A 19066-nucleotide genomic window follows, 5' to 3' on the forward strand; every position below is an offset into this window, starting at 1 on the left:
GCAGAGTTATCAAACATGAAGGGGCAGATAAAATACTGGGGATGTTAGGCAATCCAGATTAACATGTAATTGGGAAATGTTTTTTACAAAATAAGTTAAAATGCCTTATGGCATAACTAATGTTATTTAGTGATTTTCTAAGTCAATGTGTAATCTGGTAGAAATGTATTTCTATTTGAGTTTGCCATCATTAATTTAATAGATAGAACACTGGACGTGGAATCAGAAAGACTGGTTCAAATCTCACCTCAGAAATTTTCTGACTGAGTGATCCTGGGCAAGTTACCTAATCTCTCTATGCCTCAGTTTCCTTATCTGTAAAAACAAGGGAATTGGACTTGATGGCCTCTTAAGGTTCCTGCCAATTCTAAACCTAGAGTTTATGAGCCTAGGGCAATGGGTTAAGATTATTAACAAGATTATTAAATTTAGATGATGTCAACAAGCATTTATTGATCACCAACTATGTGCCAGGTACTTGAACAGAAAAATACTGAGAAATTACAAGGTTTGACTAGAATCTGATGGGCTATTATTGTCAGTTTATCCAGTATAATTTGTGGTAGATTTTTTAAAAAAGAAAATCTATTGATATCTTCTGTTTTTACATCACCTACATTTCCTCCAGCAACTACTTTCAAACATACTCTTTGGTTCATACTGTGTTTTTATAAAATGTCCTTATCGACCATCATGGGGTGGCTAATTTACAATTATCATTGTTCAGCTCCATTGATTTTTCCCCCTTTTTGATTAAAAGTCACATAGGCACTAGTGAAAGACACACAAGTCTCTGCACTACCTTCAGTCTCCTTTGAATGTCTCCACCCCAGGGCTTCTACCTTCCAGGAAGCAAAGCAAAACCTTGGAACAGGGTTGGGGAACTTTGAGCCACTGGATTTAATTTCATCCAGTCTGAGGGAATTACCCTATGGGGATCTGAGTCTCTGCCTGAAACTCCAGAGACTACCTCCAACTCCCTGATTCCCCTCTTCCATCCCCCCACCCCCATGGAGATATTGAGGTTCTTTCATATAGATCAGGATCTCTCCTCTTAAAATGTTTATACGGACAGCTGTTATTATTATCATCACTGAAGCTTAGAAACTATCACATAGTTAACATCAAAATTAAATCAGAGTTAATAACTTATTGTCTATTCTGAGAAGGTAGCAAAATATTAACCTCTAAGTTAACTCTCCTTGGGGAGTAGATGCCTACCTCTGGGCAGAGTGTCAAGGTCTGTAGAGCTAGAAAGGTAATCAGGAAAAGAATGAAGATTGGAAGACTGAAACATTTTTTTTAAAATGGAGATTCAAAGAGGAACTCATCAATTGGAAGGGGGGCAGGGAGAAGAGAATTCTTCCTGAATGAGAAGACTATAAGGTTTCTTTCAGGTTAAGAAGGCAGTTTAAGGCATGGTGGCAAAGCTGTCATACTTTAACTAAAATAACCAGATTAAACAAAGAAAAATTTCCTGCAAAAGAGAAAGCTATTGTTGCCTCCAAATGTTCCAGAACCCACTAAACTGTCATGGCTCAAATTGAATTCCTTGTGGAGACTGACAAAACTCTTGCAGGGAATCAGGAAGGGAGCTGAGAAAGGAATAAAGTTATTTTTAACAGTATTTCTCCAGGTGAAATAAGAAGGATGCCCTAACTAGTTAAGGCTACAGAAAAAAATAATTTTACAGAATGTAATTAATTTTTTTTCAGAGAGATCTACTCAGAACATCTGCTTTGATGCTCCTAGCTTATCATGATGGGATTCTTTTTGAATGCAAGTGGTCTCTGGGTTTCACTCGAAATACTTTTTAACCTACTTACTTGATTTGGTTCTTTCCACTACCTGTTCAGAACAGTTTTGTGTATAAACTAAATTGATTCACCTGGAACGTTTGTACAATTGCTATGACAAGACAAGAAAGTCTGAATCATCACCTGGAAGGACAGACATGAGGGAACATATGCCAGATGAGTGGAAAAATTGCCATCATCTTGACTGCATCTCCCTTTAGATCCTTGTGAAGACAGCACAGGATTCTGAGGGCAAGAACTTTGGAAACAGATAGAAATCCCCCCCAACTATAAGTCCTGCTTCCTCCATAATTATTATCCTAGAAAGCAATCCCTGCAAATAAACAAACAAAAAACCACCACTAATTGTTATGCAAGCATATAACCCTAGTGGGGAAGGGGTCAGTTGTCATCAGCAACTGATGACCAATTGCCATCTACAGAACAGGAAACACTAGCCTATATGAATTAGTGAGACCCTTTGATGGAGGGACAAGAGGGCATCATGTGCCAGGTAAGTGGAACCACCATTACCACCACTTTGACCAATACTTTCCCTCAAATCTTGATGAAAAAGAACCCAGTACCATGACCCCAAAGTCTTTTGTGAAGAGCAATGACTCTCCCTAGAAATCTTTTCTTTTTCTAGCATAGCCATGATCCAGTAAAATAACTCTTTGGGATATGTAATTTAGCTAATATTTCTACAGAGGCCAAGGACTGTCCATATCTCCACCACTTCCTCAATAGCCAGAAGAGCTGAACATCTGGAAATGAGAAAGCCCTTGGAACTGTCAAATATTTTGTGATTGTGAAAGAAGTATGGTTTTATCAACAAAAATAAGATTAAAGAACATACATTATCATCTCCATGGCCATTTTATGGTAAGTATCATGAATTGGAATCTTTCCATTTGACTTGCCTTGATACATAATATTCATAAAGTTTAATAAATTAAATTCAATAAATATTTATTTCACACCTCTATATTCCAGGCATTATGTTAAGTACTGAAGATACAAAGGAGGCAAAAGAAAGCCTCTGACCTCAAAGAAATTGCAATCTGAATGTTAAATGAATGATCAAGAGATTGAATGAGTAAAAGGCTTTTTTAGAGGATAGTTCTTCAGTTGAATTTTGACTAGCATTAATAGTCATAAGAAATGGGAATGAAGAAGGAGAGCATCTGAGGCTCAGAGGACATGTGATGTGTTCTATTAGAATGGGAGTTTCTGGAAAGCAAAAATTGTTTTAGTATTTCTATTTGCACACTTGTACTTAGCACAGTGCTTTGAACTTAATATGTTTTTTTCATTCATTTATTTGAATATTTGTAAGAAAGTTCTTTGTTACTTCAACTCCCACAGCATTAGAGTCATAGAGTAGATTTAGCTTCATGAAGATGAAGATAGGTCTTGAATGATAGATGAGAATCCTCCAAAGGATCTGAGACATGATATTCAAGAAACCTTCAAGGTTCTTTTACAAGAAAGCAGATTGTGGAATAGCACACATACTTTATCTAGAGGATATACCCGTTCTTTGATGAATTCAGTTATGTGTTCTCACAGCCTACTTGGCTCTAGAAAACCAGGTAATAAGAATAATATTATTAGCAATAATATCATTCAAGAGAAATTGCTTGTTTTCCCAGAAACCTTTTGGACTGGCTAAGGAATAACCAAGACTCATTTTGGGTATGTTCATCAACCTTTAAAAACTTAAGCCATCATACTGTAATTAAAATACCTGAAACAATCATAGAAACAAAATCCTTCTGAGAATGATAAAACTATCATTGCTGCTAAATATTCTAGATCTACTAAACTTTCAGAACACAAATTAAGTTCTCCAGGAGACTGGTAAAACTCTTGCAGAGGATTTTCCACTTTGAATTTCTAATGTGAAGCCTCAAATTTGGCTTTGGTTGTAGATCAGATCACACAATCACATATGATTCCCCATAGTCTGTATTGTAATCAGATTGGCCAAGGCCATGACATTACATCTTCTATCTCTGTGCCTTTGCATAGGCAATGCATCCTTCATGTCTGGGATGAGCTTTCTTCTCACACCTATTAACTCCATGCAAAGTTTAGCTCAAACACCACCTTCCACAAAAGAACTTTTATTCATTCATTCAATCAATAAATCATTAAGCATTTATAAATATTATTTTTAAGGCAGCTAGGTGACAGACCCAATAGAGAGAGTGAGAGTTGAATGACAAAAAACATGCTCATGAATAATTGCTACAAGGAGTAATAGCTCTTACTCTAATCACCTAACGCACAAGATATTTCTTTAGTGGAAACCAAATCATTGTAATTGTGCCCCTTCCAGTTAACCAATTAAAATGAAATCATTGACCTGTCAAAAGAACAAATGTTGAGGTCCTTAATTACAACCATGAAAATAAGCATTAGCCAAGAGCCTAGAAGAAATCAAGGCAGATTTAATAGGAACCAATCAACAGATCTCAATGACCTCTCCTTTCTGTACTTTTTTGACCTTTAGCAGGAATCTTTGTTCATAGGGCGAACTCTGAGCATGCTTGCTAAACCACATTTTGTTTTTTTGGATTATGCTGAGCCAGAAGCAAGTAGAAGAAGTAGGTCTGCTAGTGTGTATATACACATGCCAAATGTAAATGCAAATAAAATGATTTTGGCAAGGTGGTTAGAATGCTAATGGCCTAGTAAATTTAAATGAATATATTGGTCATAGCTAAGTTAGCTTTGACTAGCACTAATGGGTCTGAGATGGACAGGTCTAAGGTATGGTCAGAGAAAAAGGAGAAGGGACTTTCTATTTCCCTTCAGAATCCCTACTTACTCATTATTTCCTCTTTTCTAAAATCCTTGCATGCTGTTCTCTTCATTCTCCTGAAACTGCTCTCTTAAAGGTCCCCATAGACTTTCTTTGAGTCAGTCCTGTGGCCTTTTTTGAGTCTTCATTCTCTGAAATTTCCAGATTTTGTTACTGTTGATTGCTTTCCTTTCCCTGAGTATATTTTCCTCCTGTGACTTCTGAAATATTTTTCTTTGTATCGCTCTAATTACTCACTTTCAGTTTCTTTTTTTTGTTTTGTTTTTTTTTTCTTTCCTGCCCCAACACCTAAATTATAGTTTTAACAGAAACCTTCTTCTTTCCTTATATTTCTTCTTAGTAAATTCACTTTTTCCCATAGCTTCTTGGTCATTTCACTTATTTTATTTATTCCCTAGGTTGAGGAGAAAGGTCAGGACTAGAGCTATGAGAGCATGGGACTCTTTCTCCTAGTTGCAATGAAAAAAATTTCTGGCTTAGTGATTTTTGGGGTCCATTTTTAAAAATACCAAATGAAAGATCAATGCTGTGGATCACTTTATATCTCTCATTCTGAAGTTTTTCATAAACTCCAGCCTGCTTATGGGCTATCTTTACCTGACTGATCCACTAACATTCTAAACTCACCATGCCAAAAATTTTACTTATTACCTTTTCTGATAGAACTATTTCTAATTCATTTAATTCTGTTGTTTGGAGCATCAGTTAACCAGAGTCTTTTGTTCAAAATCTTAGTGTGATCTTTGACTTATCTCTCTCCTTCCTTCTACTTGCAAGAATAACCATGTCCCATCATTTCTGCCTTTACAGTGGCTTTTGCATCGATTCTCTACTTTCTTTTCTCTCTGCTACTGGTCTGGCATAGATCCTCACTATCATCCACTATGATGATCTCACTAGTATCCTGTCCTTCAATCAAAAACCAGGCTGAGCCAAATAGAGTCAAATTTCTCTGAACACTGCTTCCCATTGTTTCAGAGCAATCTGAATCTATTTCCCTATGTTTAGACAAGTAACATAAAGGACTTTTTTGGGTTTTTTTACACTTGTTTGCCCACCTCCACTCTCAATCTTCTCTAATCTATTTATTATATTAATCCTTTTTTGAATATGGATGCAGTTCTTTAAAAAATTTATAGTATTTTATTTTCCCAAATATATGCAAAGATAGTTTTCAACATTCACCTTTGCAAAACCTTCTTCCAGATTTTTTTCTTCTCTCATGCCCTCTTCCCAAGACAGCAAGCAATCCAATATAAGTTAAACGTGTGCAATTCTAAATATATTTCCATATTTGTCATGTTGACAAGAAAAATCAGATCAAAAGTGAAAAAAAGAGAAAGAAAAAAAAAACAAGCAAATAAACAGCAACAACAAAGGTGAAAATACTGTGCTTTGATCCACATTCAGCCTTCATGCAGATAGCACTTTCCATCAAAAATCTATTAGAATTGCCTTGAATTAAAAAGAACTGCATCCATCAGAATTGATCATCACGTTATCTTGTTGTTGCTGTGTACAATGTTCTCTTGGTTCTGCTCACTTCACTTATTATCAGTTCATGTAAGTCTTTACAGGATTTTCTGAAATCAGTCTGATCATCACTTTTTTTTTTCCTTGAGGCAATTGGGGTTAAGTGACTTGCCCAGGGTCACACAGCTAGGAAATGTTAGGTGTTTGAGACTAGATTTGAACTCAGGTTCTTCTGACTTCAGGGCTAGTCCTCTATCCACTGCGCCGCCTAGCTGCCACTGATCATCACTTCTTATAGAAAAAGAATGGATCTAATTTTAACAAATCTTCACTGATGACCAAGATTCAAATTCCTTAACCTGGATTTCAGGGGCTTCCATAGCCTAGCACTACCTGACCTTTCTAGTTTCTTTCATACTATCATCAACAAACTCTATAATGTAAATGTATATGTACATATTTTATATATAATACTTTATATACTATATGTATGTATGTTTATATCTATATGTATGTATCTATGTATTTCTGTATCTATATATTTATGTATCTATCTATATATTTCCCAGAAACCTTTTGGACTGGCTAAGGAATAACCAAGACTCATTTTGGGTATGTTCATCAACCTTTAAAAACTTAAGCTTTAAAAACTATCCTCTGTACACTTCTTGCCTTCTCTTCCACATGACTTTGGTCATGCTAACCAAGCCAGAGATATTGTTTCTATTAAAATCTTATCTTGCTTTCAAGGTCTAGTTGACCTTGTGACTTCCTCCATGAAGTCTTTCCTTGATTGATTTCCAGGTCAGTAATGACCTCACAGTCTCCTTTCCTTGCCCCCAAAGTAATCCATTCAGCTTCAGAGATCACCTAAATCTCCTTAATTAAGAGTGACTGAATGCAAACTCAACTAGCCAACAAAAACATCACTTCATGCTTCCCATTGCAAACAACTATATATATACTTTTTTCCCTCTCCATGCCCTTATATGGTAATCAAATCAATACTTCAATTATTCCTGGAAAGAAAGGGCCTGCTAATTGACTATTCTTTGGATCAATTTGCCAACCCTGTGACTTCCCAGACGCTTTCTTCTCAGGTCATCACTCCCATAGTGTTACCCCTTTCCTTGTCAACCTCCTACCTCCCCACCCCTGTATTACAATGTAGGCCTCTTCAAACCAGAGGCTTTCTTGCTTTTGTCTTTGGATCTCCAGTAATTTGCCATGGTGCCAAGGTCATAGTGCTTCCTCCATGCTTTTTCATTCATTCATATCATTTGTTTAAAACCTCTCTTCTGTCTCACTTTGAACTGTTGTCACTTGTAGATGAATTGTCCAGTCTATTGTAATAAGAATTCCATGTTGACCCAATCAGTGTCTCATACAATCTTTCCTTGTCCTCCCTTCCACTCAACATGTGAAAAGATTCACATATTCAGGCTTTATAAAGGACTTAAGTGGCAGATGAAAGTCAGGTTTACCAATCCTATGTCTGTTTCCCTCAAGAAGTCATTTCTCTCTGTGTTGTTTTGGACACAAGGATACATTTGAGGAAATTAAGGGACTTAGCTAACTTTTTGCATTGTTACTCAAAGGAAAAATGTTAAGCAAAAGATTCGGTGATTAGACCCCTCAAATATTCGCTTTCTTGCTTTGAGAAGGCCAGGGAATTTTCTCTAGCTATATCCTAAGTCTAGAATACTCTTCCTCTTCTCTGACTAGTGACTCCTTGAATTCCTTAAAGTCCCAGAAAAAATCTCATCCTCTACAGCAAGCTTTCCATAACACTTCTGAATGTCAGGGCTTTCCCTCTTTTAATTGTTTCCTATTTATAATGTATATAACTTTCTTTTTCTCTGTCTCTGTCTCTCTCTCTCTCTAAATCTGTCTCTGTCTCTCTCGCCTTTAATTCACATTATGCTATACACACAACACACACACATACAGCACAATATCTAAAAAATATCTGATTGATTAAAAAAAATTCTCTTATTTTTAGACCATGCTCAAATAATATTGCTCCAAGGTTATTGCTCCAAAGACACCACAATTTTTCCCACTATAAAAAGGAAAGTTTTAGTTACACAATCACATAATTACAAAAAAAACCTATAATAGTCAAGGAAATTAGAATGCTCCCCAAGGAGAAAAAATGGATAGAGAAATTTTATTTACTTCACTTAAAAAAACCTTCCATGTTGAATGGAAAGGATTTTGAAGACATCTGTTTACCAATTTCCTACTGGTAACAGAACTCTGCTGCAACAATGAAATCACCTTCTTACTCTTCTCTCTGAAGCCATTAAGCCTAGAAACATGTTGTTTTGGGCAATACAGAAATCAAAGGGGTAGCACAGCCAAGCTGATCTGTGTTAAAGAACAAAAATCCACAGGCTGCTTCAAATATCAACAAGGAACCCTGAAATTTTCTATCAATTTCTTCTCATGGCCTTGTGACATTTTCAACTTAAAACTATATTGCTTAACATCAAGGCACTTTGAAAGAGCTTCAGTTGGAAAAGGTAATTTTGGAGTGAGATTCAGCAGAAAAAGGTAATTTTTTTTTCCTGAGAGGTTCCCTGGAAAAAGGTAATTTTCAGAACCAATTGCTGCTTTCTTTGGCCAGCAGTCTTTGTCTCTTTCCTAAGTAGCCCTAATGTCATTCATGGGCACTCTGTGTCAATATATCAGTCCTGGCTAAGTCGTTTGTGCAAAGGAAGTTTACAGGAACCGTAGCTTTAGGCGATGTTATTCCAGGGCTGTGAAGATCAAACAATGCAATTTCACTTGGAAGTTTCATCAATTTTGCATCAATGTTGATGCTCGAGCAGGAGGCCTGCACCCAGAATCATAATTTCAGCCTCGGAAAAATTTGGCTTTTGATGGAGAGGAGAATTGCCTGGGATACAGCAGCCTGTCCATGCCATCCATCCCTCCGCCAGGCAGTTTCATGCGCCTTGAGTGCTCATCCACAAATTGACCGGCAGGCAGAGAAGGGCTTTAATAGTGGGACTACACTACCTCCATTCAGACTGTTTAGAGATACTAAAGGAAAAATAACTAGTCTTCGAATGCATGTTATTATATGCCATTTGTATAAGTGGAGGAACAAGGAGCCTGAAAAGCAGAGACCTTTCATCTGTTCATTTTCCTGAGAGCTTCGGGCTTTAGAAAGGAAATGACGCCATTCAGTTCTAATGGATTGAAATAAAGTCTCTGAAATTATTGGCTTCACCCTGTGTTCAGCCTTTGATTCTATCACCATAGAGAGAATAACAAATTCCCAAGATGCAAGAGGGGAACTCTGAGGACTGTAAAAAGAAACATTTAAAAGACGGTTCTTTTTAAGCAAAACAGAAATTCAAAACAAATGAACGGTTTATTCTCTACCCTGCACCCTTTTTAAATTCCATGCACTTGATACCAAGTGAATTATAAAAGATACCATTTTCTGGCCCTTGTTTTATAACTCAGTCTTTATGTGAGTTGTTCTAGTGTTTCATCTGGGAGGTCAAGCTCACTAGTTATCTAAATACACACTTGCTCAGGGTCTTTTCCACCTTTGATATGGCTGCTGAACACTGAGCAGAACTCCTTTTGCCATCCTGGAAAAAGCTTCATTGAAATTCCTCTGTAGTCACAATGAATATGAAATATCCTCTTTTATTGTGAACCATTCTTTTTTAAAAATAATAATAAAAATTACAGGGACTTCTCTAAGCAGCATCATTCCTTTCAAAAATTCAATTATTAGGTCCCTCACCAAGCAGAAAAATACAATAAAATGAAGTGCCATTGTACTTGGGCTTGGTTTTTGTCATTTCCTTTCCTAACATGGCTGGTCTTAAGTAAACAAAGGATATAAACACATAGTTTTCAAGAGATTGCAAACGTTAACAAATCTATGAAAGATTTCTCCAATTTACTAATAATAAGAAAAATGCATATTTAAGACTACTCTGAAGTTTTACACGCTTCATTCAAAATATTGGCAAAGGGGATGGACAGCAGTATTCAATGGTGGAGAGGCTATGGGGAAACGGATTGTAAATTGGTCCAACCTATCTGGAAACCACTTTGGAAGTATGTGAGATGAATCATTACCTGTTCATCCCCTTTGCCCCATTGATCCTATTATTGGGCACATATAAATCAAAGGAAAGAAGATCCTAAATATACCTATATGTTTATAGCAGCATGTTTTGCAGTAGCAAATAATAATAATAATAACAAACGGAAACAAAGTGGGTGTCCTTTGAAAGGTGACTAAGTAGATTTCTGGGATATTAATGTAATGGAATACTTTTGTGTTCTAAGAAATGGAAAATATGAGAAAATTCAGAGAAACATATGAGGACTTCTTTGGATTGATACAAAATGAGGGAAGTAGATCTTAGAGAAACAATACATAATGACTATAATAATGCAAATGAAAACAATACCAAGAAGTGATGAATATTGATTAGATGTGTTAATCAATTTTAGTCCCAACAAACAAATGATGAAATAGATCTTTTTCCTCTCTGTAGGTACCATTACCTTGAACTAATTGCAGCTCCTTAAACAAGACACTTTGGAGTACTCTGTGCCTTTCTCCATGCTCGTAAACCATAGCCTCCTTACCCCTATATCTTAATCTCCCTGCTTTTATTTTTCAAGACTTAGCTCATATCCCATCTTCAGCCTGGTCCTTTCTTAATATCCCTCTACCTGTCTTCCCCAAACTCTTTTAATTCAAGTGTATTTTCTTTTTTATATTGTTTTCTATTTATCCTGTTTGTAAATATTTGTTTGTTTACTTGTTTTTGTACTAGATTGTAAGCTCCTTAAGGACAATAATTGTCTTTTGCTTCTTTTTGTGTCCTCAAAATTTACTTAGCACTGTGTCTGGGACACTATAGGTATTTAATAAATGTTTATTGACTGATTGCTATTTTTTTCCCTTTGAGATTAACTTCATAAGCTGTGAATATATCTTGTATGTACCAGATATTTATATATATTTTTTCTCATTTGAATATTTGTTCCTTAATATCAGGGACTATTTTTTTACAGTTCTATGTTTATCCAGCACTTATCACATTGCCTGGCACGTGGTAATCATTTAATAAATGCTTATTGACCGCCAAATGACCAGAGTCACATAGAGCAGAAGGCATGGATGAGTTGTGATCTGCACGGCTGGAGGGAACATTGAAGAGATCACAAATGTGTTTGAAAATTGGATTTTCAATCAGTTTACATGAATAGACACAGCCTGTGTTATAGTGATTTAATCATCCTAATGACCAGGGTTTCCAGCAAACAGGCAAATGAGTATTTCTCTAAATGGAAGAAGAGAATACTTCTCAAGCTTTCTTGGATACCACAGGCTAGCTGAGGGCAATATCATGAAAAAGTTATAAGCCACTTAGAGTTTTCCTTTTTTACACAGAGTTCACAACAAATGTGGTTAGAGTTTTGAAAGTAAAGTATACGCTTTTCCAATCCATTAAACTTCTTTTCCCCATGAGCACAAATAACCATCTTAGCTACCTGTTCTGAAGAATGATCGGGGATAAAAGAGGCTAGCCAGCTGAAAATGCACTACCAATCTCTAGCATGAAAATCTGAAGCTGCTGCTAAGCACAATGTTGGTGTGGGTTAGTGACCAGTCTGAGAAGAAGGCCTCAAGCAATCTTGGCCAATGACAAAAAGTGCCTGATGAGTTTTGGAATTCATGAGTGGGCAATGATGGCATGATCTGATTTGAATATGACAGAGCCATGAAGTCCTACTGACCCTTTTAGGGAAGATGATGCTAACAGAAAATGTGTTATTTCATGGGGAGAGATTTTAGGTGAGAAGCTCCTCACATCCTCCATTATTCTTTTCAAGCTTACTTACACCCCCAATCTATTCAGGGCCAGTATGTTTTGATTTGTAGGTACTGAGCTAGGAGAGAGGAAGAATGCTGTTACCTTGCAGATGATAAGAAGAAGATAGCCAAGGGTACAGAGTGGAGGATGCTTGGGGCTGGCCTAGATGGAGTGATCCAGGTAAGGCACTCATCAATCAGGGCAACATAAACTCAGGGCACAGTTCCAGGGTTGAAAGGGTTAAGGTTTCCCGGGCATTGTCTTTGGTTCAGAGGGTTTAATGACAGAGAAGAGGACTAGAAAAGAGTTCTTTCTCTTCATGACCTTTCTTTTGTTGTAGAATCATTTCAATAGTTTCCAACTCTTCATGATCCCATTTGGGATTTTCTTGACAAAAGATGTTAGAGTGGTTTGTTAGTTCCTTCTCTAGCTCATTTTACAGATAAGGAAACAAGCAAACAGGGTTAAAGTGATTTTCCCAGAGCCACACTGCTAACAAGTGTCTGAGGCCAGATTTGAACTCAGGAAGATAAGTCTCCCTGACTCCAGACTAGGACTCCAGCCCTCAATCTACTGGGTCGCTGAGATGCCCATGACCTCTCTGTTCCAATAAAATACTGGAATTTTTTTCTCTACTTTCAGAAAAGTTAAAGTTCTCATACTCTTCATGGTCCTTAACATTTTATCCTACCAATGACATCTTCAGAGTTTTGATCTTGCTGTTGACCCCTTCAACCATAATTGGCTACATTGGGAAACCCTTCATCCTACTGCCAGTGATACTTTACCAAATGGCAGCCTTAAACTACCGCCATTATTCTTCTTTTCTGTTTCTACTTACATGTCACTGCCCATTCCTGGTGAAAGTCATGCAACAGTGTCCAATGGAGTCACTACAAATTTATACTTTCTAATCTCAACTGAGCCTTAACCAGTATACAGAAATCCTTTCATTCTTGCCTTATTAGTTTCCATAGTCTCTTTTCTTGGTCTCCTCTCTTCTCCAAAATGCTACCCCATCTTCCTCCCATTTCCTTTTAGCAAATAATCATCTTCTACTTTACTAAGAAAGTAGAGGAAATTCACCATGAGCTCCGTTTTCTCTCTCTCTCAAATCTCTTTTCATTTTCCTCTTGTCCCTCTAGATAGATTCTCTGCTTCTTTCTCAGAGGAAGTGGTGGTTCACAGGAAGGCCAAGCTCTCCTTGGGCTCATTATACTATCCCCACCAATCTCTACTAGGAGCTTTGTCCCAATAATCATCACTTCTATGTCTCATCTTTGATCTCTTCTTGTGCACTGGCTCTTTCTCCTATTCCCTACAGACATTAATTGTGTCTCAATTTAGTCATCAGTTACTTCATCATTAGCTGCCATTTGGTTGTACACATCACTCCTCTCTCTCCCTACACCTAAAACCACCCTCACCTTTATAATTATGGAACCATACTTAAATAAATTCTATCATTATTCCTGGGAAAAGTGTATCAATCAATGTAATCCCCTGTGGTTTTATGTTCTTGATCCTAAAAATGTTTAAACCACAATATTTCAGCTTGGTCACCTTCAAGAGATCAAGGAAGGTTTCATAAAAGAATTGGCATTAGATTTGGGGATGGAAGGAAAGGAAGGATTTCATTTTATGAAAAGGGGTGGTATTGAGATTTATGTGATTAAAGGCATGAAGATGAAGGAGCAGGATGGCATGGAGAATATTTATGTCCAGATGCAAAATACAAGATGTAAAGGCTGAATGGGACAGGAGAATTCCATCTGCAGAGAGCCTTGAGTACCAGTTTAAGTAATTCAAATTTTAATCAATAGGCAATGGGAAACTGCAGAATATTTTGGAGTAAAAATTTTTTTTAATTTAATAGCCTTTTATTTACAGGATATATGCATGGGTAACTTTACAGCATTAACAATTGCCAAACCTCTTGTTCCAATTTTTCACCTCTTACCCCCCCACCTCCTCCCCTAGATGGCAGGATGACCAGTAGATGTTAAATATATTAAAATATAAATTAGATACACAATAAGTATACATGACCAAAACATTATTTTGCTGTACAAAAAGAATCAGACTCTGAAATATTGTACAATTAGCTTGTGAAGGAAATCAAAAATGCAGGTGGGCATAAATATAGGGATTGGGAATTCAATGTAATGGTTTAAATGTAATGGAGTAAAATTTTAAACATATACAATCCTATTGTCATTAGGAAGATTCCTTGGATATTGGCATAGCACCTAACTTCTTAAACTGTGGTTCACAACCCTATATGGGATCTTGTAACTGAATGTGGGGCGGCACTAAATTATCATTTATTAGCAATAAATGTTTGATTTACATACTTATTTTATATGCCTACATATCCAGCTCAAAGAAATATTTATTTGCAAAAAAAGTGGTTGCAAATGGGAAAAGTTTAAGAAACCCTGGAGCTGAAAGAATGAAAAGGGATTTGTCTTGGAGTAGCTGATGCGGTATGAATTTATTATTTGGGGGGAGGGGAGGAAGACTAAGATTCCATTGATGCAGATGTGGAAGTAACTCTCTAGTAGAATGGGCTGGCAACTGGTCAGTAGCCTCTAGATTTAAAGTCTCCAGGGCACAGAGAGGCTGAGGCCATTGATGGACAAGCATTTACTAAGCACTTAGTACACACCAGGCACTGTGCTAGGAGCTAGGGATTTAGAGAAAGGCAAAAACATGATCCCCTCTCATAAGGAAATTAGATTCTAACATGGGATACAGCAGGTAAATAATGATATATTGTCATTGTTTGCCTACATCCGACTCCTTGCGACGCCATTTGGGATTTTCTTGCTAAAGATACTGGAGTGGTTTGCCATGTCCTTCTCCAACTCATTTTACAAATGAGTAAATTGAGGCAAACAGAGTTAAGTCATTTGTCCAGAGTCACATAGTAAGTGTCTGAGGCTGGGTTTTAACTCAATTTTTCCTGATTCCAGGCCCAGCTCTATTCACTGTACTACCTACCTGCCTCTGAGTAATGATGATTATACAAGTGATATATGTTATAGATGGAAGGGAGCTGTTGAAAGAGGGCTTGTGCAGTTGAATGGTTTGTACAGGGTCAGAATATGTCAGAGACAGAATTAAAAAGACAAGTCTTCTGGCCCAGGAAGCCAGTTGTCTATCCACCATGTCACACTACCTCTCCTTAAAGTGTATTAGCTGATGGAAATAATGTGGATACTGATGGAGCATGACTGCTATCGTGGCTGCCTTGCTTCCAGTCACAAGATGTCTGTTGATTATGTGGTGTAGAGGTTAAGGAGGGTAGCACATGTCTCTCTTGGACTGCACTCTCGCTGTGGGAGACAATGAACAACTTTCAATTGACCAATGGTGACCTGGAGCAATAAAGCAAGACTGTTTACATCTTGTTCATTCCAAAGTAACTCAGCAGGGACTGAAATGAACCTTTAATTTAATTTTAAACCTCTGTCCATCCTGGGAAAGAAAATAATGAGCTTGCATGGAGAATCCCAGGATCATAGAGTGAATCTCAGAATTAGCATCTAGCTGTGCCAAGAAAGAATCTTTCTTATAAGTAGTCATTCAGCCCATCCCTGAAGACCCCTAATGGGCTTCTCCTTGTGGGGTTCAAGTTCAGATTCAGAGGTTCAGAGCAGCACCATGCACAAAGCTACATGAAGGATCACTTTCCTCCTTTCTTGTTTGGTCCAGTGGTTCTGAGAAATGGGCTGGCATTTTGAGTCTTACATTGATTGTCTGAGGAGAAATATTCTGGATCTGGGAGACTGAACCATGGTGATCTTGGAACCCAGGATTCAAGACAGTATTGTACTCAGCTCAGTAATGAAACCTTGAGAAGCTAGAATGTGCACATGGAAATCTAAGAGGGATTCAGATTTGTAACTTAGTGGTACTAATATTATGGAAAAACACAGTTAAACTGTCCATCTAATATCCTAGATGAAATAGATTTAACTTTATCCTCAATGTGTATAATTGGAAGGACGGAGTGGAAATTGTAAAGAATCAAATTTAGCATCTTTGGGTTGGTTTTGTTTTCGTTTTTTTAGTTTACAAAAACCTTAACAATCAGAGATGACCTATAGTGGAAAAGTGGACAGAAACTAGATTGCCACTTGTCATATATGGTACAGCGAGAGTTCCTTTTGTAATGGGCTCAATTGGATGACCTCTGAGCTGCCTTCCACCTCCCAAATTCTGAGGTTCTGATTTTTCAGATGACTTGCCTTTTTGTCATATATCCCCAACTTGTATCTATGAATTTGGACTTTTTAACCCCAAAGCAGGACTCTATTTATCCCTAATACATTTCAATTCATTCAATTCAGAATGTTCTAGCTAGATGAAAAATGTTTGTATCTTGACTCTTCAGTCATCCAGTACCTTATTCATTCCTATCAGTTTTCTGCCATCTGCATATTTAAAAGCTTTGTATCTATACATTCACCCTAAAACACTGTTAAACAGCATAAAACCAAGTACAGTTCCCTGGGACATTTTGCTAGAGACAGCTTTTCAAGTCAATATTGAAAAATTATTAGCAGTTTTTGAGATAAAAAAAAAAGTTTTGAATTCATGTGCCTGCATGAACATTTACTCTAATACCTCCTTGTCTTTCCCACAAAAATAGCATGGGGGATTTTGTCCATTGCTTCACTATAATCTAGTAGAATGGATTGCATTGAGTGAACATACAACTGGGGAAATGTCCTCTACCCAATTCAGATTTATTCACTTTTGATGGGACTTATATAACATTAAATAAGCATGTGTATTCACTTTCCATGATTTTTAAATTTATTTTTTATTTTTTTGACAATTATTTGGGAGATCTTTTTTTATTAAAGCTTTTTATTTTCAAAATATATGCATGGATAATTTTCCAACATGAACCCTAGCAAAACTTTATGTTACAATTCTCCCCCACTTTTCCCCCACCCTCTCCCTTAGATGGCAAGTAATCCAGTATATGTTTAAACATAGTAGAAATATGTTAAATCCAATATATGCATAAATATTCATACAATTATCTTGCTGCACAAGAAAAATCAAATCAAACAGGAAAAGATGAAAAAAAAATGCAAGCAACAACAACACAAAGAGTGAAAATGCTGTGTTGTGAACCACATTCAGTTCCCACAGTCCTCTCTCTGGGTGTAGATGGCTGGTTTCTACACAAGATCATTGTAACTAATTTCTATGATTTTTGAAGACTTGAGCTTTCCTATAAATCATGAAGGACAGCTAGTGATAGTAGACAGCATGTTGGTCTGGAGTCAGGAATATCCAAACTCAAATTTGCCTCAAACATTTTCTAGCTGTGTGACTCTAGGCAAGTCACTTAGCCTTATTTCCCTCTCTTCAATTGTAAAATGATCTGGTGAAGGGAATGGCAAATTTCCAGTCCCTTTGCCAAAAAGACCCTCAAAGTGGCCACAAAGAGTCAGTTATAACTTAACAACAACCAATAAACAGGAAGGGAAGACAGTATATACTTTTTTTGGTCTTTGTTCTCTTTGTACGAGTGGGCCATCCTCATTCTTTTAGAGCTCATAACCATATTTTTACTCCTGTATACATATATATATATTCTATGTATCAATACATATATCAATACAGATTAATACATAATAATAAATCAATACATAAAGCACCAATATATTTAATAATATATAATACATATTAAACAATATAATTAATAATAAAATAATTGCACATCATATCTAATTTCTCTATCAAAGCAATTATGTGTTCATTATATATACATACAAATTTACATATGTACATATGCATGTATATATATATATATATGCGTGTATGTTTGTGTATGTAAAACTCTGTGTCCTAAAAGTCTTCATACCATTGTACTAGTCCCCCTCCCACCCCTCTGCCACTGCAGAAGCATTTAGGACCAAAGACTGTTTTGGACATTTTTAGGCTTTGTGCTTCCTATCATCAATTTGGACATTTTTGTCTTTTGTGGATTCCTATCATCAAAAAATTCATAACCCAACAGCAAATCTCCTTCCCAATTAGATAACACAATCCTCAGACAACAGACACAAGCTTGTCTCAGGGACTGTAATAGATGAGTTAATTTAGATACAAAAATAAAGCATTCAATAAGCTATTATTTTGTGCCAGGATATGAATATAAGTTAGACAGAGGATCCTATATTCTAGTGGAGGTAGATGATGCAGAAAGACGGGTAGGGTCCATCCAAGGGAGGGGTGGGCTATGGCAAGACAAGGCAAATGTTGAACTGTCCTGCTTTTAGACTTTCAAACTTATCTGATCTAAAGGGCAATGGGGATATGTTTGATGGATGTGAGTGAGGTGCCACATATTTCTAAAGATGAATGGAAAGATATGACCATTTATTAAGTCCTCCCATATATTAAATGCTTTAGAATAATATCTCATTTGATCCAACAATTCTGGAAGAGAGGTGTTCCTAGTGTTATTGTCATTTTACAGTTGAGGAAACTGAGGTAAACAGAAGTTAAGCTACTTGCCCAGTATCACAGAGCTTAAGTGATTCCAGATTTGAATTCAGGTCTTCCTGACTGTGTCCCCTATCCCAGCTGCTCTCTATGACTTATAAAAGATATTGTCAAGAATGTGCAGGACCAGAAAAAGATCCTTCCACTGGAAGTTCAGGATCATGATGATGATGTTGATGATGATAATGATAATAGTTAGCATTTTCCTTTAGCACATTAGATTTTCAAATCGCTTTATGGATTTCATATCATTTTATTTTAACAGTAATCTTTCCTAGGTAGATAGGATTTTTTGCCAATCAGGAAACAGTCAGAAGTAGGCAAGTTACTTACCCAGGGTCATACAGCCGGTAAGTATCTGAGAAAGGATTTAAAGGCTTTTGTATGCCTGGCCCAGTGCTCTGTGCACTATTGTGCCACCTAGTGACACTATGCATACAGAATATAAGATCATTTGGAGAAAGGTTTCATGTGTGTTTTGGTTAATCACCTATGGAGGATTTATGCATATAGAATGCATAGAAAAATTAAAAATTGTATCTCAAAAGGACAAGGTAACATTTGATAGAAATGGA

Source organism: Sarcophilus harrisii, chromosome 4, assembly GCF_902635505.1.
Source record: "Sarcophilus harrisii chromosome 4, mSarHar1.11, whole genome shotgun sequence".
Taxonomy (NCBI): Eukaryota; Metazoa; Chordata; class Mammalia; order Dasyuromorphia; family Dasyuridae; genus Sarcophilus; species Sarcophilus harrisii.